General features: G+C 50.6%; 22 non-coding genes across 22 annotated transcripts; 11 read left to right on the forward strand and 11 right to left on the reverse strand.

Moving 5' to 3' along the window:
- Window positions 1-49: 49 nt before the first annotated feature.
- Window positions 50-122, forward strand: TRNAR-CCU (transfer RNA arginine (anticodon CCU)). Its single transcript has one exon. It is a non-coding gene; the product is annotated as a tRNA-Arg (tRNA).
- A 600-nt stretch (window positions 123-722) lies between these two features.
- On the reverse strand, window positions 723-795 carry TRNAA-AGC (transfer RNA alanine (anticodon AGC)). The gene has a single exon. It is a non-coding gene; the product is annotated as a tRNA-Ala (tRNA).
- Window positions 796-1,489: 694 nt separating this feature from the next.
- On the forward strand, window positions 1,490-1,562 carry TRNAR-CCU (transfer RNA arginine (anticodon CCU)). The gene has a single exon. It is a non-coding gene; the product is annotated as a tRNA-Arg (tRNA).
- A 600-nt stretch (window positions 1,563-2,162) lies between these two features.
- TRNAA-AGC (transfer RNA alanine (anticodon AGC)) lies at window positions 2,163-2,235 on the reverse strand. Its single transcript has one exon. It is a non-coding gene; the product is annotated as a tRNA-Ala (tRNA).
- Window positions 2,236-2,929: 694 nt separating this feature from the next.
- Window positions 2,930-3,002, forward strand: TRNAR-CCU (transfer RNA arginine (anticodon CCU)). The gene has a single exon. It is a non-coding gene; the product is annotated as a tRNA-Arg (tRNA).
- A 600-nt stretch (window positions 3,003-3,602) lies between these two features.
- Window positions 3,603-3,675, reverse strand: TRNAA-AGC (transfer RNA alanine (anticodon AGC)). Its single transcript has one exon. It is a non-coding gene; the product is annotated as a tRNA-Ala (tRNA).
- A 694-nt stretch (window positions 3,676-4,369) lies between these two features.
- Window positions 4,370-4,442, forward strand: TRNAR-CCU (transfer RNA arginine (anticodon CCU)). The gene has a single exon. It is a non-coding gene; the product is annotated as a tRNA-Arg (tRNA).
- A 600-nt stretch (window positions 4,443-5,042) lies between these two features.
- Window positions 5,043-5,115, reverse strand: TRNAA-AGC (transfer RNA alanine (anticodon AGC)). The gene has a single exon. It is a non-coding gene; the product is annotated as a tRNA-Ala (tRNA).
- A 694-nt stretch (window positions 5,116-5,809) lies between these two features.
- Window positions 5,810-5,882, forward strand: TRNAR-CCU (transfer RNA arginine (anticodon CCU)). Its single transcript has one exon. It is a non-coding gene; the product is annotated as a tRNA-Arg (tRNA).
- Window positions 5,883-6,482: 600 nt separating this feature from the next.
- TRNAA-AGC (transfer RNA alanine (anticodon AGC)) lies at window positions 6,483-6,555 on the reverse strand. The gene has a single exon. It is a non-coding gene; the product is annotated as a tRNA-Ala (tRNA).
- Window positions 6,556-7,249: 694 nt separating this feature from the next.
- TRNAR-CCU (transfer RNA arginine (anticodon CCU)) lies at window positions 7,250-7,322 on the forward strand. The gene has a single exon. It is a non-coding gene; the product is annotated as a tRNA-Arg (tRNA).
- A 600-nt stretch (window positions 7,323-7,922) lies between these two features.
- On the reverse strand, window positions 7,923-7,995 carry TRNAA-AGC (transfer RNA alanine (anticodon AGC)). The gene has a single exon. It is a non-coding gene; the product is annotated as a tRNA-Ala (tRNA).
- Window positions 7,996-8,689: 694 nt separating this feature from the next.
- Window positions 8,690-8,762, forward strand: TRNAR-CCU (transfer RNA arginine (anticodon CCU)). Its single transcript has one exon. It is a non-coding gene; the product is annotated as a tRNA-Arg (tRNA).
- A 600-nt stretch (window positions 8,763-9,362) lies between these two features.
- On the reverse strand, window positions 9,363-9,435 carry TRNAA-AGC (transfer RNA alanine (anticodon AGC)). Its single transcript has one exon. It is a non-coding gene; the product is annotated as a tRNA-Ala (tRNA).
- Window positions 9,436-10,129: 694 nt separating this feature from the next.
- On the forward strand, window positions 10,130-10,202 carry TRNAR-CCU (transfer RNA arginine (anticodon CCU)). The gene has a single exon. It is a non-coding gene; the product is annotated as a tRNA-Arg (tRNA).
- A 600-nt stretch (window positions 10,203-10,802) lies between these two features.
- On the reverse strand, window positions 10,803-10,875 carry TRNAA-AGC (transfer RNA alanine (anticodon AGC)). The gene has a single exon. It is a non-coding gene; the product is annotated as a tRNA-Ala (tRNA).
- A 694-nt stretch (window positions 10,876-11,569) lies between these two features.
- Window positions 11,570-11,642, forward strand: TRNAR-CCU (transfer RNA arginine (anticodon CCU)). Its single transcript has one exon. It is a non-coding gene; the product is annotated as a tRNA-Arg (tRNA).
- A 600-nt stretch (window positions 11,643-12,242) lies between these two features.
- TRNAA-AGC (transfer RNA alanine (anticodon AGC)) lies at window positions 12,243-12,315 on the reverse strand. Its single transcript has one exon. It is a non-coding gene; the product is annotated as a tRNA-Ala (tRNA).
- Window positions 12,316-13,009: 694 nt separating this feature from the next.
- TRNAR-CCU (transfer RNA arginine (anticodon CCU)) lies at window positions 13,010-13,082 on the forward strand. The gene has a single exon. It is a non-coding gene; the product is annotated as a tRNA-Arg (tRNA).
- Window positions 13,083-13,682: 600 nt separating this feature from the next.
- Window positions 13,683-13,755, reverse strand: TRNAA-AGC (transfer RNA alanine (anticodon AGC)). Its single transcript has one exon. It is a non-coding gene; the product is annotated as a tRNA-Ala (tRNA).
- A 694-nt stretch (window positions 13,756-14,449) lies between these two features.
- TRNAR-CCU (transfer RNA arginine (anticodon CCU)) lies at window positions 14,450-14,522 on the forward strand. Its single transcript has one exon. It is a non-coding gene; the product is annotated as a tRNA-Arg (tRNA).
- A 600-nt stretch (window positions 14,523-15,122) lies between these two features.
- Window positions 15,123-15,195, reverse strand: TRNAA-AGC (transfer RNA alanine (anticodon AGC)). Its single transcript has one exon. It is a non-coding gene; the product is annotated as a tRNA-Ala (tRNA).
- Between the last annotated feature and the right edge of the window lie 35 nt (window positions 15,196-15,230).

Raw genomic sequence — 15,230 nt, forward strand, 5'->3', positions numbered from 1 at the left:
CCAGTGAGAGAAGAGGAAAAGAAAGAACTTTCCCCTTCTCTGTCGAGTTGCCCCAGTGGCCTAATGGATAAGGCACTGGCCTCCTAAGCCAGGGATTGTGGGTTCGAGTCCCATCTGGGGTGGTTCGTGGCATTTTGTTCACACTTCTGCCAAAGCATGCAAAAGGTTTTTGAGGTAGTAGGGGGTGGGCGCAGGCTAGTACTTTGCTGGGCGCTGTGAAGTCCAGAACGTGCTCTGCTGGTAGCAGACTTTAAATGCCGGGAGACTGCAGAGTGTAGCAACGCCTCATGTCAGCGAAGAGACACAGATGAGTGGTAAGAAAGACAGGGAAAATATGCTTTCTGGAATCAGAGCTCCTGCAGACAGGGCTCACTCTTCTGCCAGCTCCGACCTGCTCCGATGAAAACGAAATAAAAGAGCAAAGGCTGCGCACTTTGAACCAATTATTCGAAGCATCGTATTGAAATGAAATAAAAGGTTAACAGCCCTGGGTGGCATCAAAGTGGAATTTCCTGAATATGTCACCAATGCCATGCAATGCGCCTGTTGCACAGTATCACGCCTGTTGCCGGCCCTCGCGCGGGTGACTCTTTGGGATAGCAGAAAGTGGACGGAAGACTTTTAGGATGATAGTAAAAAAAACAGAAGCGAGCACATGACTTTATTTGCGACGATTGGCGAGTTTTGAATAAAATAGTGAAAATGAAGAAAAAGCGTCTTGCTGGAGAATGCGGGCATCGATCCCGCTACCTCTCACATGCTAAGCGAGCGCTCTACCATCTGAGCTAATTCCCCTCCTCCTCGAAGGCTCTCGATACACTGCTTCAGAGCTGAAGCACAATCTCCGGCTCACACTTGCTTGGCTGTCCAGGGACCTGTAGTGCATAAAGCCCTTTCTCTTCATCTGCGGCAGAGGAAATCACAATCTCACCCCTTTGCCCAAAACAAAATACCTTCAGTGGAGCTACAAGTAAAGCTGCAGATGGCCATCCATTGCAACGAGGATTGGCCAACCAGGTATTAATAGCAGAGTGACTCCACTGCCACGCCCTTTCACGCTGGACCTGCGCTTGTGATCAAGAGGCTGCACGCCAGTCCCATAGACCCGAGAGCCCAATTGAAAAGGTGCTTGCTTCTCACTTTATTTCTCTCGCTATTTCTTGCTGTTTTAGGCCGCTGACACGCCGCCTGCAGCCAAAGGACCAGCGCTGGAGTGCCCTTTGTCATTTTTACCAGCTGGCCATATTTTACAATCGAGCGTCAGAATACCAAACAGGTAAGAGTTAGGTCTGGGAATTGAGTCCACTTTCCATCGTGTGTCCCATAAAGCGGAAGTGTCCAGCCGAGTGCAAGCAGGTGCCTTTTGCCCGCGTGTGCTGGGACACTGCAGCTTTGGACGTGAGCCAACTTGCCCTTTTCAGTGGGCCAGTACCCGTGACTCCAGTGAGAGAAGAGGAAAAGAAAGAACTTTCCCCTTCTCTGTCGAGTGGCCCCAGTGGCCTAATGGATAAGGCACTGGCCTCCTAAGCCAGGGATTGTGGGTTCGAGTCCCATCTGGGGTGGTTCGTGGCATTTTGTTCACACTTCTGCCAAAGCATGCAAAAGGTTTTTGCGGTAGTAGGGGGTGGGCGCAGGCTAGTACTTTGCTGGGCGCTGTGAAGTCCAGAACGTGCTCTGCTGGTAGCAGACTTTAAATGCCGGGAGACTGCAGAGTGTAGCAACGCCTCATGTCAGCGAAGAGACACAGATGAGTGGTAAGAAAGACAGGGAAAATATGCTTTCTGGAATCAGAGCTCCTGCAGACAGGGCTCACTCTTCTGCCAGCTCCGACCTGCTCCGATGAAAACGAAATAAAAGAGCAAAGGCTGCGCACTTTGAACCAATTATTCGAAGCATCGTATTGAAATGAAATAAAAGGTTAACAGCCCTGGGTGGCATCAAAGTGGAATTTCCTGAATATGTCACCAATGCCATGCAATGCGCCTGTTGCACAGTATCACGCCTGTTGCCGGCCCTCGCGCGGATGACTCTTTGGGATAGCAGAAAGTGGACGGAAGACTTTTAGGATGATAGTAAAAAAAACAGAAGCGAGCACATGACTTTATTTGCGACGATTGGCGAGTTTTGAATAAAATAGTGAAAATGAAGAAAAAGCGTCTTGCTGGAGAATGCGGGCATCGATCCCGCTACCTCTCGCATGCTAAGCGAGCGCTCTACCATCTGAGCTAATTCCCCTCCTCCTCGAAGGCTCTCGATACACTGCTTCAGAGCTGAAGCACAGTCTCCGGCTCACACTTGCTTGGCTGTCCAGGGACCTGTAGTGCATAAAGCCCTTTCTCTTCATCTGCCGCAGAGGAAATCACAATCTCACCCCTTTGCCCAAAACAAAATACCTTCAGTGGAGCTACAAGTAAAGCTGCAGATGGCCATCCATTGCAACGAGGATTGGCCAACCAGGTATTAATAGCAGAGTGACTCCACTCCCACGCCCTTTCACGCTGGACCTGCGCTTGTGATCAAGAGGCTGCACGCCAGTCCCATAGACCCGAGAGCCCAATTGAAAAGGTGCTTGCTTCTCACTTTATTTCTCTCGCTATTTCTTGCTGTTTTAGGCCGCTGACACGCCGCCTGCAGCCAAAGGACCAGCGCTGGAGTGCCCTTTGTCATTTTTACCAGCTGGCCATATTTTACAATCGAGCGTCAGAATACCAAACAGGTAAGAGTTAGGTCTGGGAATTGAGTCCACTTTCCATCGTGTGTCCCATAAAGCGGAAGTGTCCAGCCGAGTGCAAGCAGGTGCCTCTTGCCCGCGTGTGCTGGGACACTGCAGCTTTGGACGTGAGCCAACTTGCCCTTTTCAGTGGGCCAGTACCCGTGACTCCAGTGAGAGAAGAGGAAAAGAAAGAACTTTCCCCTTCTCTGTCGAGTTGCCCCAGTGGCCTAATGGATAAGGCACTGGCCTCCTAAGCCAGGGATTGTGGGTTCGAGTCCCATCTGGGGTGGTTCGTGGCATTTTGTTCACACTTCTGCCAAAGCATGCAAAAGGTTTTTGAGGTAGTAGGGGGTGGGCGCAGGCTAGTACTTTGCTGGGCGCTGTGAAGTCCAGAACGTGCTCTGCTGGTAGCAGACTTTAAATGCCGGGAGACTGCAGAGTGTAGCAACGCCTCATGTCAGCGAAGAGACACAGATGAGTGGTAAGAAAGACAGGGAAAATATGCTTTCTGGAATCAGAGCTCCTGCAGACAGGGCTCACTCTTCTGCCAGCTCCGACCTGCTCCGATGAAAACGAAATAAAAGAGCAAAGGCTGCGCACTTTGAACCAATTATTCGAAGCATCGTATTGAAATGAAATAAAAGGTTAACAGCCCTGGGTGGCATCAAAGTGGAATTTCCTGAATATGTCACCAATGCCATGCAATGCGCCTGTTGCACAGTATCACGCCTGTTGCCGGCCCTCGCGCGGGTGACTCTTTGGGATAGCAGAAAGTGGACGGAAGACTTTTAGGATGATAGTAAAAAAAACAGAAGCGAGCACATGACTTTATTTGCGACGATTGGCGAGTTTTGAATAAAATAGTGAAAATGAAGAAAAAGCGTCTTGCTGGAGAATGCGGGCATCGATCCCGCTACCTCTCGCATGCTAAGCGAGCGCTCTACCATCTGAGCTAATTCCCCTCCTCCTCGAAGGCTCTCGATACACTGCTTCAGAGCTGAAGCACAATCTCCGGCTCACACTTGCTTGGCTGTCCAGGGACCTGTAGTGCATAAAGCCCTTTCTCTTCATCTGCGGCAGAGGAAATCACAATCTCACCCCTTTGCCCAAAACAAAATACCTTCAGTGGAGCTACAAGTAAAGCTGCAGATGGCCATCCATTGCAACGAGGATTGGCCAACCAGGTATTAATAGCAGAGTGACTCCACTGCCACGCCCTTTCACGCTGGACCTGCGCTTGTGATCAAGAGGCTGCACGCCAGTCCCATAGACCCGCGAGCCCAATTGAAAAGGTGCTTGCTTCTCACTTTATTTCTCTCGCTATTTCTTGCTGTTTTAGGCCGCTGACACGCCGCCTGCAGCCAAAGGACCAGCGCTGGAGTGCCCTTTGTCATTTTTACCAGCTGGCCATATTTTACAATCGAGCGTCAGAATACCAAACAGGTAAGAGTTAGGTCTGGGAATTGAGTCCACTTTCCATCGTGTGTCCCATAAAGCGGAAGTGTCCAGCCGAGTGCAAGCAGGTGCCTTTTGCCCGCGTGTGCTGGGACACTGCAGCTTTGGACGTGAGCCAACTTGCCCTTTTCAGTGGGCCAGTACCCGTGACTCCAGTGAGAGAAGAGGAAAAGAAAGAACTTTCCCCTTCTCTGTTGAGTGGCCCCAGTGGCCTAATGGATAAGGCACTGGCCTCCTAAGCCAGGGATTGTGGGTTCGAGTCCCATCTGGGGTGGTTCGTGGCATTTTGTTCACACTTCTGCCAAAGCATGCAAAAGGTTTTTGCGGTAGTAGGGGGTGGGCGCAGGCTAGTACTTTGCTGGGCGCTGTGAAGTCCAGAACGTGCTCTGCTGGTAGCAGACTTTAAATGCCGGGAGACTGCAGAGTGTAGCAACGCCTCATGTCAGCGAAGAGACACAGATGAGTGGTAAGAAAGACAGGGAAAATATGCTTTCTGGAATCAGAGCTCCTGCAGACAGGGCTCACTCTTGTGCCAGCTCCGACCTGCTCCGATGAAAACGAAATAAAAGAGCAAAGGCTGCGCACTTTGAACCAATTATTCGAAGCATCGTATTGAAATGAAATAAAAGGTTAACAGCCCTGGGTGGCATCAAAGTGGAATTTCCTGAATATGTCACCAATGCCATGCAATGCGCCTGTTGCACAGTATCACGCCTGTTGCCGGCCCTCGCGCGGATGACTCTTTGGGATAGCAGAAAGTGGACGGAAGACTTTTAGGATGATAGTAAAAAAAACAGAAGCGAGCACATGACTTTATTTGCGACGATTGGCGAGTTTTGAATAAAATAGTGAAAATGAAGTAAAAGCGTCTTGCTGGAGAATGCGGGCATCGATCCCGCTACCTCTCGCATGCTAAGCGAGCGCTCTACCATCTGAGCTAATTCCCCTCCTCCTCGAAGGCTCTCGATACACTGCTTCAGAGCTGAAGCACAGTCTCCGGCTCACACTTGCTTGGCTGTCCAGGGACCTGTAGTGCATAAAGCCCTTTCTCTTCATCTGCGGCAGAGGAAATCACAATCTCACCCCTTTGCCCAAAACAAAATACCTTCAGTGGAGCTACAAGTAAAGCTGCAGATGGCCATCCATTGCAACGAGGATTGGCCAACCAGGTATTAATAGCAGAGTGACTCCACTGCCACGCCCTTTCACGCTGGACCTGCGCTTGTGATCAAGAGGCTGCACGCCAGTCCCATAGACCCGAGAGCCCAATTGAAAAGGTGCTTGCTTCTCACTTTATTTCTCTCGCTATTTCTTGCTGTTTTAGGCCGCTGACACGCCGCCTGCAGCCAAAGGACCAGCGCTGGAGTGCCCTTTGTCATTTTGACCAGCTGGCCATATTTTACAATCGAGCGTCAGAATACCAAACAGGTAAGAGTTAGGTCTGGGAATTGAGTCCACTTTCCATCGTGTGTCCCATAAAGCGGAAGTGTCCAGCCGAGTGCAAGCAGGTGCCTTTTGCCCGCGTGTGCTGGGACACTGCAGCTTTGGACGTGAGCCAACTTGCCCTTTTCAGTGGGCCAGTACCCGTGACTCCAGTGAGAGAAGAGGAAAAGAAAGAACTTTCCCCTTCTCTGTCGAGTGGCCCCAGTGGCCTAATGGATAAGGCACTGGCCTCCTAAGCCAGGGATTGTGGGTTCGAGTCCCATCTGGGGTGGTTCGTGGCATTTTGTTCACACTTCTGCCAAAGCATGCAAAAGGTTTTTGCGGTAGTAGGGGGTGGGCGCAGGCTAGTACTTTGCTGGGCGCTGTGAAGTCCAGAACGTGCTCTGCTGGTAGCAGACTTTAAATGCCGGGAGACTGCAGAGTGTAGCAACGCCTCATGTCAGCGAAGAGACACAGATGAGTGGTAAGAAAGACAGGGAAAATATGCTTTCTGGAATCAGAGCTCCTGCAGACAGGGCTCACTCTTCTGCCAGCTCCGACCTGCTCCGATGAAAACGAAATAAAAGAGCAAAGGCTGCGCACTTTGAACCAATTATTCGAAGCATCGTATTGAAATGAAATAAAAGGTTAACAGCCCTGGGTGGCATCAAAGTGGAATTTCCTGAATATGTCACCAATGCCATGCAATGCGCCTGTTGCACAGTATCACGCCTGTTGCCGGCCCTCGCGCGGGTGACTCTTTGGGATAGCAGAAAGTGGACGGAAGACTTTTAGGATGATAGTAAAAAAAACAGAAGCGAGCACATGACTTTATTTGCGACGATTGGCGAGTTTTGAATAAAATAGTGAAAATGAAGAAAAAGCGTCTTGCTGGAGAATGCGGGCATCGATCCCGCTACCTCTCACATGCTAAGCGAGCGCTCTACCATCTGAGCTAATTCCCCTCCTCCTCGAAGGCTCTCGATACACTGCTTCAGAGCTGAAGCACAATCTCCGGCTCACACTTGCTTGGCTGTCCAGGGACCTGTAGTGCATAAAGCCCTTTCTCTTCATCTGCGGCAGAGGAAATCACAATCTCACCCCTTTGCCCAAAACAAAATACCTTCAGTGGAGCTACAAGTAAAGCTGCAGATGGCCATCCATTGCAACGAGGATTGGCCAACCAGGTATTAATAGCAGAGTGACTCCACTGCCACGCCCTTTCACGCTGGACCTGCGCTTGTGATCAAGAGGCTGCACGCCAGTCCCATAGACCCGAGAGCCCAATTGAAAAGGTGCTTGCTTCTCACTTTATTTCTCTCGCTATTTCTTGCTGTTTTAGGCCGCTGACACGCCGCCTGCAGCCAAAGGACCAGCGCTGGAGTGCCCTTTGTCATTTTTACCAGCTGGCCATATTTTACAATCGAGCGTCAGAATACCAAACAGGTAAGAGTTAGGTCTGGGAATTGAGTCCACTTTCCATCGTGTGTCCCATAAAGCGGAAGTGTCCAGCCGAGTGCAAGCAGGTGCCTTTTGCCCGCGTGTGCTGGGACACTGCAGCTTTGGACGTGAGCCAACTTGCCCTTTTCAGTGGGCCAGTACCCGTGACTCCAGTGAGAGAAGAGGAAAAGAAAGAACTTTCCCCTTCTCTGTCGAGTGGCCCCAGTGGCCTAATGGATAAGGCACTGGCCTCCTAAGCCAGGGATTGTGGGTTCGAGTCCCATCTGGGGTGGTTTGTGGCATTTTGTTCACACTTCTGCCAAAGCATGCAAAAGGTTTTTGCGGTAGTAGGGGGTGGGCGCAGGCTAGTACTTTGCTGGGCGCTGTGAAGTCCAGAACGTGCTCTGCTGGTAGCAGACTTTAAATGCCGGGAGACTGCAGAGTGTAGCAACGCCTCATGTCAGCGAAGAGACACAGATGAGTGGTAAGAAAGACAGGGAAAATATGCTTTCTGGAATCAGAGCTCCTGCAGACAGGGCTCACTCTTCTGCCAGCTCCGACCTGCTCCGATGAAAACGAAATAAAAGAGCAAAGGCTGCGCACTTTGAACCAATTATTCGAAGCATCGTATTGAAATGAAATAAAAGGTTAACAGCCCTGGGTGGCATCAAAGTGGAATTTCCTGAATATGTCACCAATGCCATGCAATGCGCCTGTTGCACAGTATCACGCCTGTTGCCGGCCCTCGCGCGGATGACTCTTTGGGATAGCAGAAAGTGGACGGAAGACTTTTAGGATGATAGTAAAAAAAACAGAAGCGAGCACATGACTTTATTTGCGACGATTGGCGAGTTTTGAATAAAATAGTGAAAATGAAGAAAAAGCGTCTTGCTGGAGAATGCGGGCATCGATCCCGCTACCTCTCGCATGCTAAGCGAGCGCTCTACCATCTGAGCTAATTCCCCTCCTCCTCGAAGGCTCTCGATACACTGCTTCAGAGCTGAAGCACAGTCTCCGGCTCACACTTGCTTGGCTGTCCAGGGACCTGTAGTGCATAAAGCCCTTTCTCTTCATCTGCCGCAGAGGAAATCACAATCTCACCCCTTTGCCCAAAACAAAATACCTTCAGTGGAGCTACAAGTAAAGCTGCAGATGGCCATCCATTGCAACGAGGATTGGCCAACCAGGTATTAATAGCAGAGTGACTCCACTCCCACGCCCTTTCACGCTGGACCTGCGCTTGTGATCAAGAGGCTGCACGCCAGTCCCATAGACCCGAGAGCCCAATTGAAAAGGTGCTTGCTTCTCACTTTATTTCTCTCGCTATTTCTTGCTGTTTTAGGCCGCTGACACGCCGCCTGCAGCCAAAGGACCAGCGCTGGAGTGCCCTTTGTCATTTTTACCAGCTGGCCATATTTTACAATCGAGCGTCAGAATACCAAACAGGTAAGAGTTAGGTCTGGGAATTGAGTCCACTTTCCATCGTGTGTCCCATAAAGCGGAAGTGTCCAGCCGAGTGCAAGCAGGTGCCTCTTGCCCGCGTGTGCTGGGACACTGCAGCTTTGGACGTGAGCCAACTTGCCCTTTTCAGTGGGCCAGTACCCGTGACTCCAGTGAGAGAAGAGGAAAAGAAAGAACTTTCCCCTTCTCTGTCGAGTTGCCCCAGTGGCCTAATGGATAAGGCACTGGCCTCCTAAGCCAGGGATTGTGGGTTCGAGTCCCATCTGGGGTGGTTCGTGGCATTTTGTTCACACTTCTGCCAAAGCATGCAAAAGGTTTTTGAGGTAGTAGGGGGTGGGCGCAGGCTAGTACTTTGCTGGGCGCTGTGAAGTCCAGAACGTGCTCTGCTGGTAGCAGACTTTAAATGCCGGGAGACTGCAGAGTGTAGCAACGCCTCATGTCAGCGAAGAGACACAGATGAGTGGTAAGAAAGACAGGGAAAATATGCTTTCTGGAATCAGAGTTCCTGCAGACAGGGCTCACTCTTCTGCCAGCTCCGACCTGCTCCGATGAAAACGAAATAAAAGAGCAAAGGCTGCGCACTTTGAACCAATTATTCGAAGCATCGTATTGAAATGAAATAAAAGGTTAACAGCCCTGGGTGGTATCAAAGTGGAATTTCCTGAATATGTCACCAATGCCATGCAATGCGCCTGTTGCACAGTATCACGCCTGTTGCCGGCCCTCGCGCGGGTGACTCTTTGGGATAGCAGAAAGTGGACGGAAGACTTTTAGGATGATAGTAAAAAAAACAGAAGCGAGCACATGACTTTATTTGCGACGATTGGCGAGTTTTGAATAAAATAGTGAAAATGAAGAAAAAGCGTCTTGCTGGAGAATGCGGGCATCGATCCCGCTACCTCTCGCATGCTAAGCAAGCGCTCTACCATCTGAGCTAATTCCCCTCCTCCTCGAAGGCTCTCGATACACTGCTTCAGAGCTGAAGCACAATCTCCGGCTCACACTTGCTTGGCTGTCCAGGGACCTGTAGTGCATAAAGCCCTTTCTCTTCATCTGCGGCAGAGGAAATCACAATCTCACCCCTTTGCCCAAAACAAAATACCTTCAGTGGAGCTACAAGTAAAGCTGCAGATGGCCATCCATTGCAACGAGGATTGGCCAACCAGGTATTAATAGCAGAGTGACTCCACTGCCACGCCCTTTCACGCTGGACCTGCGCTTGTGATCAAGAGGCTGCACGCCAGTCCCATAGACCCGAGAGCCCAATTGAAAAGGTGCTTGCTTCTCACTTTATTTCTCTCGCTATTTCTTGCTGTTTTAGGCCGCTGACACGCCGCCTGCAGCCAAAGGACCAGCGCTGGAGTGCCCTTTGTCATTTTTACCAGCTGGCCATATTTTACAATCGAGCGTCAGAATACCAAACAGGTAAGAGTTAGGTCTGGGAATTGAGTCCACTTTCCATCGTGTGTCCCATAAAGCGGAAGTGTCCAGCCGAGTGCAAGCAGGTGCCTTTTGCCCGCGTGTGCTGGGACACTGCAGCTTTGGACGTGAGCCAACTTGCCCTTTTCAGTGGGCCAGTACCCGTGACTCCAGTGAGAGAAGAGGAAAAGAAAGAACTTTCCCCTTCTCTGTCGAGTGGCCCCAGTGGCCTAATGGATAAGGCACTGGCCTCCTAAGCCAGGGATTGTGGGTTCGAGTCCCATCTGGGGTGGTTCGTGGCATTTTGTTCACACTTCTGCCAAAGCATGCAAAAGGTTTTTGCGGTAGTAGGGGGTGGGCGCAGGCTAGTACTTTGCTGGGCGCTGTGAAGTCCAGAACGTGCTCTGCTGGTAGCAGACTTTAAATGCCGGGAGACTGCAGAGTGTAGCAACGCCTCATGTCAGCGAAGAGACACAGATGAGTGGTAAGAAAGACAGGGAAAATATGCTTTCTGGAATCAGAGCTCCTGCAGACAGGGCTCACTCTTCTGCCAGCTCCGACCTGCTCCGATGAAAACGAAATAAAAGAGCAAAGGCTGCGCACTTTGAACCAATTATTCGAAGCATCGTATTGAAATGAAATAAAAGGTTAACAGCCCTGGGTGGCATCAAAGTGGAATTTCCTGAATATGTCACCAATGCCATGCAATGCGCCTGTTGCACAGTATCACGCCTGTTGCCGGCCCTCGCGCGGGTGACTCTTTGGGATAGCAGAAAGTGGACGGAAGACTTTTAGGATGATAGTAAAAAAAACAGAAGCGAGCACATGACTTTATTTGCGACGATTGGCGAGTTTTGAATAAAATAGTGAAAATGAAGAAAAAGCGTCTTGCTGGAGAATGCGGGCATCGATCCCGCTACCTCTCACATGCTAAGCGAGCGCTCTACCATCTGAGCTAATTCCCCTCCTCCTCGAAGGCTCTCGATACACTGCTTCAGAGCTGAAGCACAATCTCCGGCTCACACTTGCTTGGCTGTCCAGGGACCTGTAGTGCATAAAGCCCTTTCTCTTCATCTGCGGCAGAGGAAATCACAATCTCACCCCTTTGCCCAAAACAAAATACCTTCAGTGGAGCTACAAGTAAAGCTGCAGATGGCCATCCATTGCAACGAGGATTGGCCAACCAGGTATTAATAGCAGAGTGACTCCACTGCCACGCCCTTTCACGCTGGACCTGCGCTTGTGATCAAGAGGCTGCACGCCAGTCCCATAGACCCGAGAGCCCAATTGAAAAGGTGCTTGCTTCTCACTTTATTTCTCTCGCTATTTCTTGCTGTTTTAGGCCGCTGACACGCCGCCTGCAGCCAAAGGACCAGCGCTGGAGTGCCCTTTGTCATTTTTACCAGCTGGCCATATTTTACAATCGAGCGTCAGAATACCAAACAGGTAAGAGTTAGGTCTGGGAATTGAGTCCACTTTCCATCGTGTGTCCCATAAAGCGGAAGTGTCCAGCCGAGTGCAAGCAGGTGCCTTTTGCCCGCGTGTGCTGGGACACTGCAGCTTTGGACGTGAGCCAACTTGCCCTTTTCAGTGGGCCAGTACCCGTGACTCCAGTGAGAGAAGAGGAAAAGAAAGAACTTTCCCCTTCTCTGTCGAGTGGCCCCAGTGGCCTAATGGATAAGGCACTGGCCTCCTAAGCCAGGGATTGTGGGTTCGAGTCCCATCTGGGGTGGTTCGTGGCATTTTGTTCACACTTCTGCCAAAGCATGCAAAAGGTTTTTGCGGTAGTAGGGGGTGGGCGCAGGCTAGTACTTTGCTGGGCGCTGTGAAGTCCAGAACGTGCTCTGCTGGTAGCAGACTTTAAATGCCGGGAGACTGCAGAGTGTAGCAACGCCTCATGTCAGCGAAGAGACACAGATGAGTGGTAAGAAAGACAGGGAAAATATGCTTTCTGGAATCAGAGCTCCTGCAGACAGGGCTCACTCTTCTGCCAGCTCCGACCTGCTCCGATGAAAACGAAATAAAAGAGCAAAGGCTGCGCACTTTGAACCAATTATTCGAAGCATCGTATTGAAATGAAATAAAAGGTTAACAGCCCTGGGTGGCATCAAAGTGGAATTTCCTGAATATGTCACCAATGCCATGCAATGCGCCTGTTGCACAGTATCACGCCTGTTGCCGGCCCTCGCGCGGATGACTCTTTGGGATAGCAGAAAGTGGACGGAAGACTTTTAGGATGATAGTAAAAAAAACAGAAGCGAGCACATGACTTTATTTGCGACGATTGGCGAGTTTTGAATAAAATAGTGAAAATGAAGAAAAAGCGTCTTGCTGGAGAATGCGGGCATCGATCCCGCTACCTCTCGCATGCTAAGCGAGCGCTCTACCATCTGAGCTAATTCCCCTCCTCCTCGAAGGCTCTCGATACACTGCTTCAGAGCTGAAGCACAGTCTCCGGCTCACACTTGCTTGGCTGTCCAGGGACCTGTAGTGCATAAAGCCCTTTCTCTTCATCTGCCGCAGAGGAAATCACAATCTCACCCCTTTGCCCAAAACAAAATACCTTCAGTGGAGCTACAAGTAAAGCTGCAGATGGCCATCCATTGCAACGAGGATTGGCCAACCAGGTATTAATAGCAGAGTGACTCCACTCCCACGCCCTTTCACGCTGGACCTGCGCTTGTGATCAAGAGGCTGCACGCCAGTCCCATAGACCCGAGAGCCCAATTGAAAAGGTGCTTGCTTCTCACTTTATTTCTCTCGCTATTTCTTGCTGTTTTAGGCCGCTGACACGCCGCCTGCAGCCAAAGGACCAGCGCTGGAGTGCCCTTTGTCATTTTTACCAGCTGGCCATATTTTACAATCGAGCGTCAGAATACCAAACAGGTAAGAGTTAGGTCTGGGAATTGAGTCCACTTTCCATCGTGTGTCCCATAAAGCGGAAGTGTCCAGCCGAGTGCAAGCAGGTGCCTCTTGCCCGCGTGTGCTGGGACACTGCAGCTTTGGACGTGAGCCAACTTGCCCTTTTCAGTGGGCCAGTACCCGTGACTCCAGTGAGAGAAGAGGAAAAGAAAGAACTTTCCCCTTCTCTGTCGAGTTGCCCCAGTGGCCTAATGGATAAGGCACTGGCCTCCTAAGCCAGGGATTGTGGGTTCGAGTCCCATCTGGGGTGGTTCGTGGCATTTTGTTCACACTTCTGCCAAAGCATGCAAAAGGTTTTTGAGGTAGTAGGGGGTGGGCGCAGGCTAGTACTTTGCTGGGCGCTGTGAAGTCCAGAACGTGCTCTGCTGGTAGCAGACTTTAAATGCCGGGAGACTGCAGAGTGTAGCAACGCCTCATGTCAGCGAAGAGACACAGATGAGTGGTAAGAAAGACAGGGAAAATATGCTTTCTGGAATCAGAGCTCCTGCAGACAGGGCTCACTCTTCTGCCAGCTCCGACCTGCTCCGATGAAAACGAAATAAAAGAGCAAAGGCTGCGCACTTTGAACCAATTATTCGAAGCATCGTATTGAAATGAAATAAAAGGTTAACAGCCCTGGGTGGCATCAAAGTGGAATTTCCTGAATATGTCACCAATGCCATGCAATGCGCCTGTTGCACAGTATCACGCCTGTTGCCGGCCCTCGCGCGGGTGACTCTTTGGGATAGCAGAAAGTGGACGGAAGACTTTTAGGATGATAGTAAAAAAAACAGAAGCGAGCACATGACTTTATTTGCGACGATTGGCGAGTTTTGAATAAAATAGTGAAAATGAAGAAAAAGCGTCTTGCTGGAGAATGCGGGCATCGATCCCGCTACCTCTCGCATGCTAAGCGAGCGCTCTACCATCTGAGCTAATTCCCCTCCTCCTCGAAGGCTCTCGATACACTGCTTCAGAGCTGAAGCACAATCTCCGGCTCACACTTGCTTGGCTGTCCAGGGACCTGTAGTGCATAAAGCCCTTTCTCTTCATCTGCGGCAGAGGAAATCACAATCTCACCCCTTTGCCCAAAACAAAATACCTTCAGTGGAGCTACAAGTAAAGCTGCAGATGGCCATCCATTGCAACGAGGATTGGCCAACCAGGTATTAATAGCAGAGTGACTCCACTGCCACGCCCTTTCACGCTGGACCTGCGCTTGTGATCAAGAGGCTGCACGCCAGTCCCATAGACCTGAGAGCCCAATTGAAAAGGTGCTTGCTTCTCACTTTATTTCTCTCGCTATTTCTTGCTGTTTTAGGCCGCTGACACGCCGCCTGCAGCCAAAGGACCAGCGCTGGAGTGCCCTTTGTCATTTTTACCAGCTGGCCATATTTTACAATCGAGCGTCAGAATACCAAACAGGTAAGAGTTAGGTCTGGGAATTGAGTCCACTTTCCATCGTGTGTCCCATAAAGCGGAAGTGTCCAGCCGAGTGCAAGCAGGTGCCTTTTGCCCGCGTGTGCTGGGACACTGCAGCTTTGGACGTGAGCCAACTTGCCCTTTTCAGTGGGCCAGTACCCGTGACTCCAGTGAGAGAAGAGGAAAAGAAAGAACTTTCCCCTTCTCTGTGGAGTGGCCCCAGTGGCCTAATGGATAAGGCACTGGCCTCCTAAGCCAGGGATTGTGGGTTCGAGTCCCATCTGGGGTGGTTCGTGGCATTTTGTTCACACTTCTGCCAAAGCATGCAAAAGGTTTTTGCGGTAGTAGGGGGTGGGCGCAGGCTAGTACTTTGCTGGGCGCTGTGAAGTCCAGAACGTGCTCTGCTGGTAGCAGACTTTAAATGCCGGGAGACTGCAGAGTGTAGCAACGCCTCATGTCAGCGAAGAGACACAGATGAGTGGTAAGAAAGACAGGGAAAATATGCTTTCTGGAATCAGAGCTCCTGCAGACAGGGCTCACTCTTCTGCCAGCTCCGACCTGCTCCGATGAAAACGAAATAAAAGAGCAAAGGCTGCGCACTTTGAACCAATTATTCGAAGCATCGTATTGAAATGAAATAAAAGGTTAACAGCCCTGGGTGGCATCAAAGTGGAATTTCCTGAATATGTCACCAATGCCATGCAATGCGCCTGTTGCACAGTATCACGCCTGTTGCCGGCCCTCGCGCGGGTGACTCTTTGGGATAGCAGAAAGTGGACGGAAGACTTTTAGGATGATAGTAAAAAAAACAGAAGCGAGCACATGACTTTATTTGCGACGATTGGCGAGTTTTGAATAAAATAGTGAAAATGAAGAAAAAGCGTCTTGCTGGAGAATGCGGGCATCGATCCCGCTACCTCTCGCATGCTAAGCGAGCGCTCTACCATCTGAGCTAATTCCCCTCCTCCTCGAAGGCTCTCGATACACTGCTTCAGAG

The sequence above is a fragment of the Ambystoma mexicanum genome, chromosome 5q, assembly GCF_040938575.1.
Source record: "Ambystoma mexicanum isolate Mex_15411 chromosome 5q, UKY_AmexF1_1, whole genome shotgun sequence".
NCBI classification, from domain to species: Eukaryota; Metazoa; Chordata; class Amphibia; order Caudata; family Ambystomatidae; genus Ambystoma; species Ambystoma mexicanum.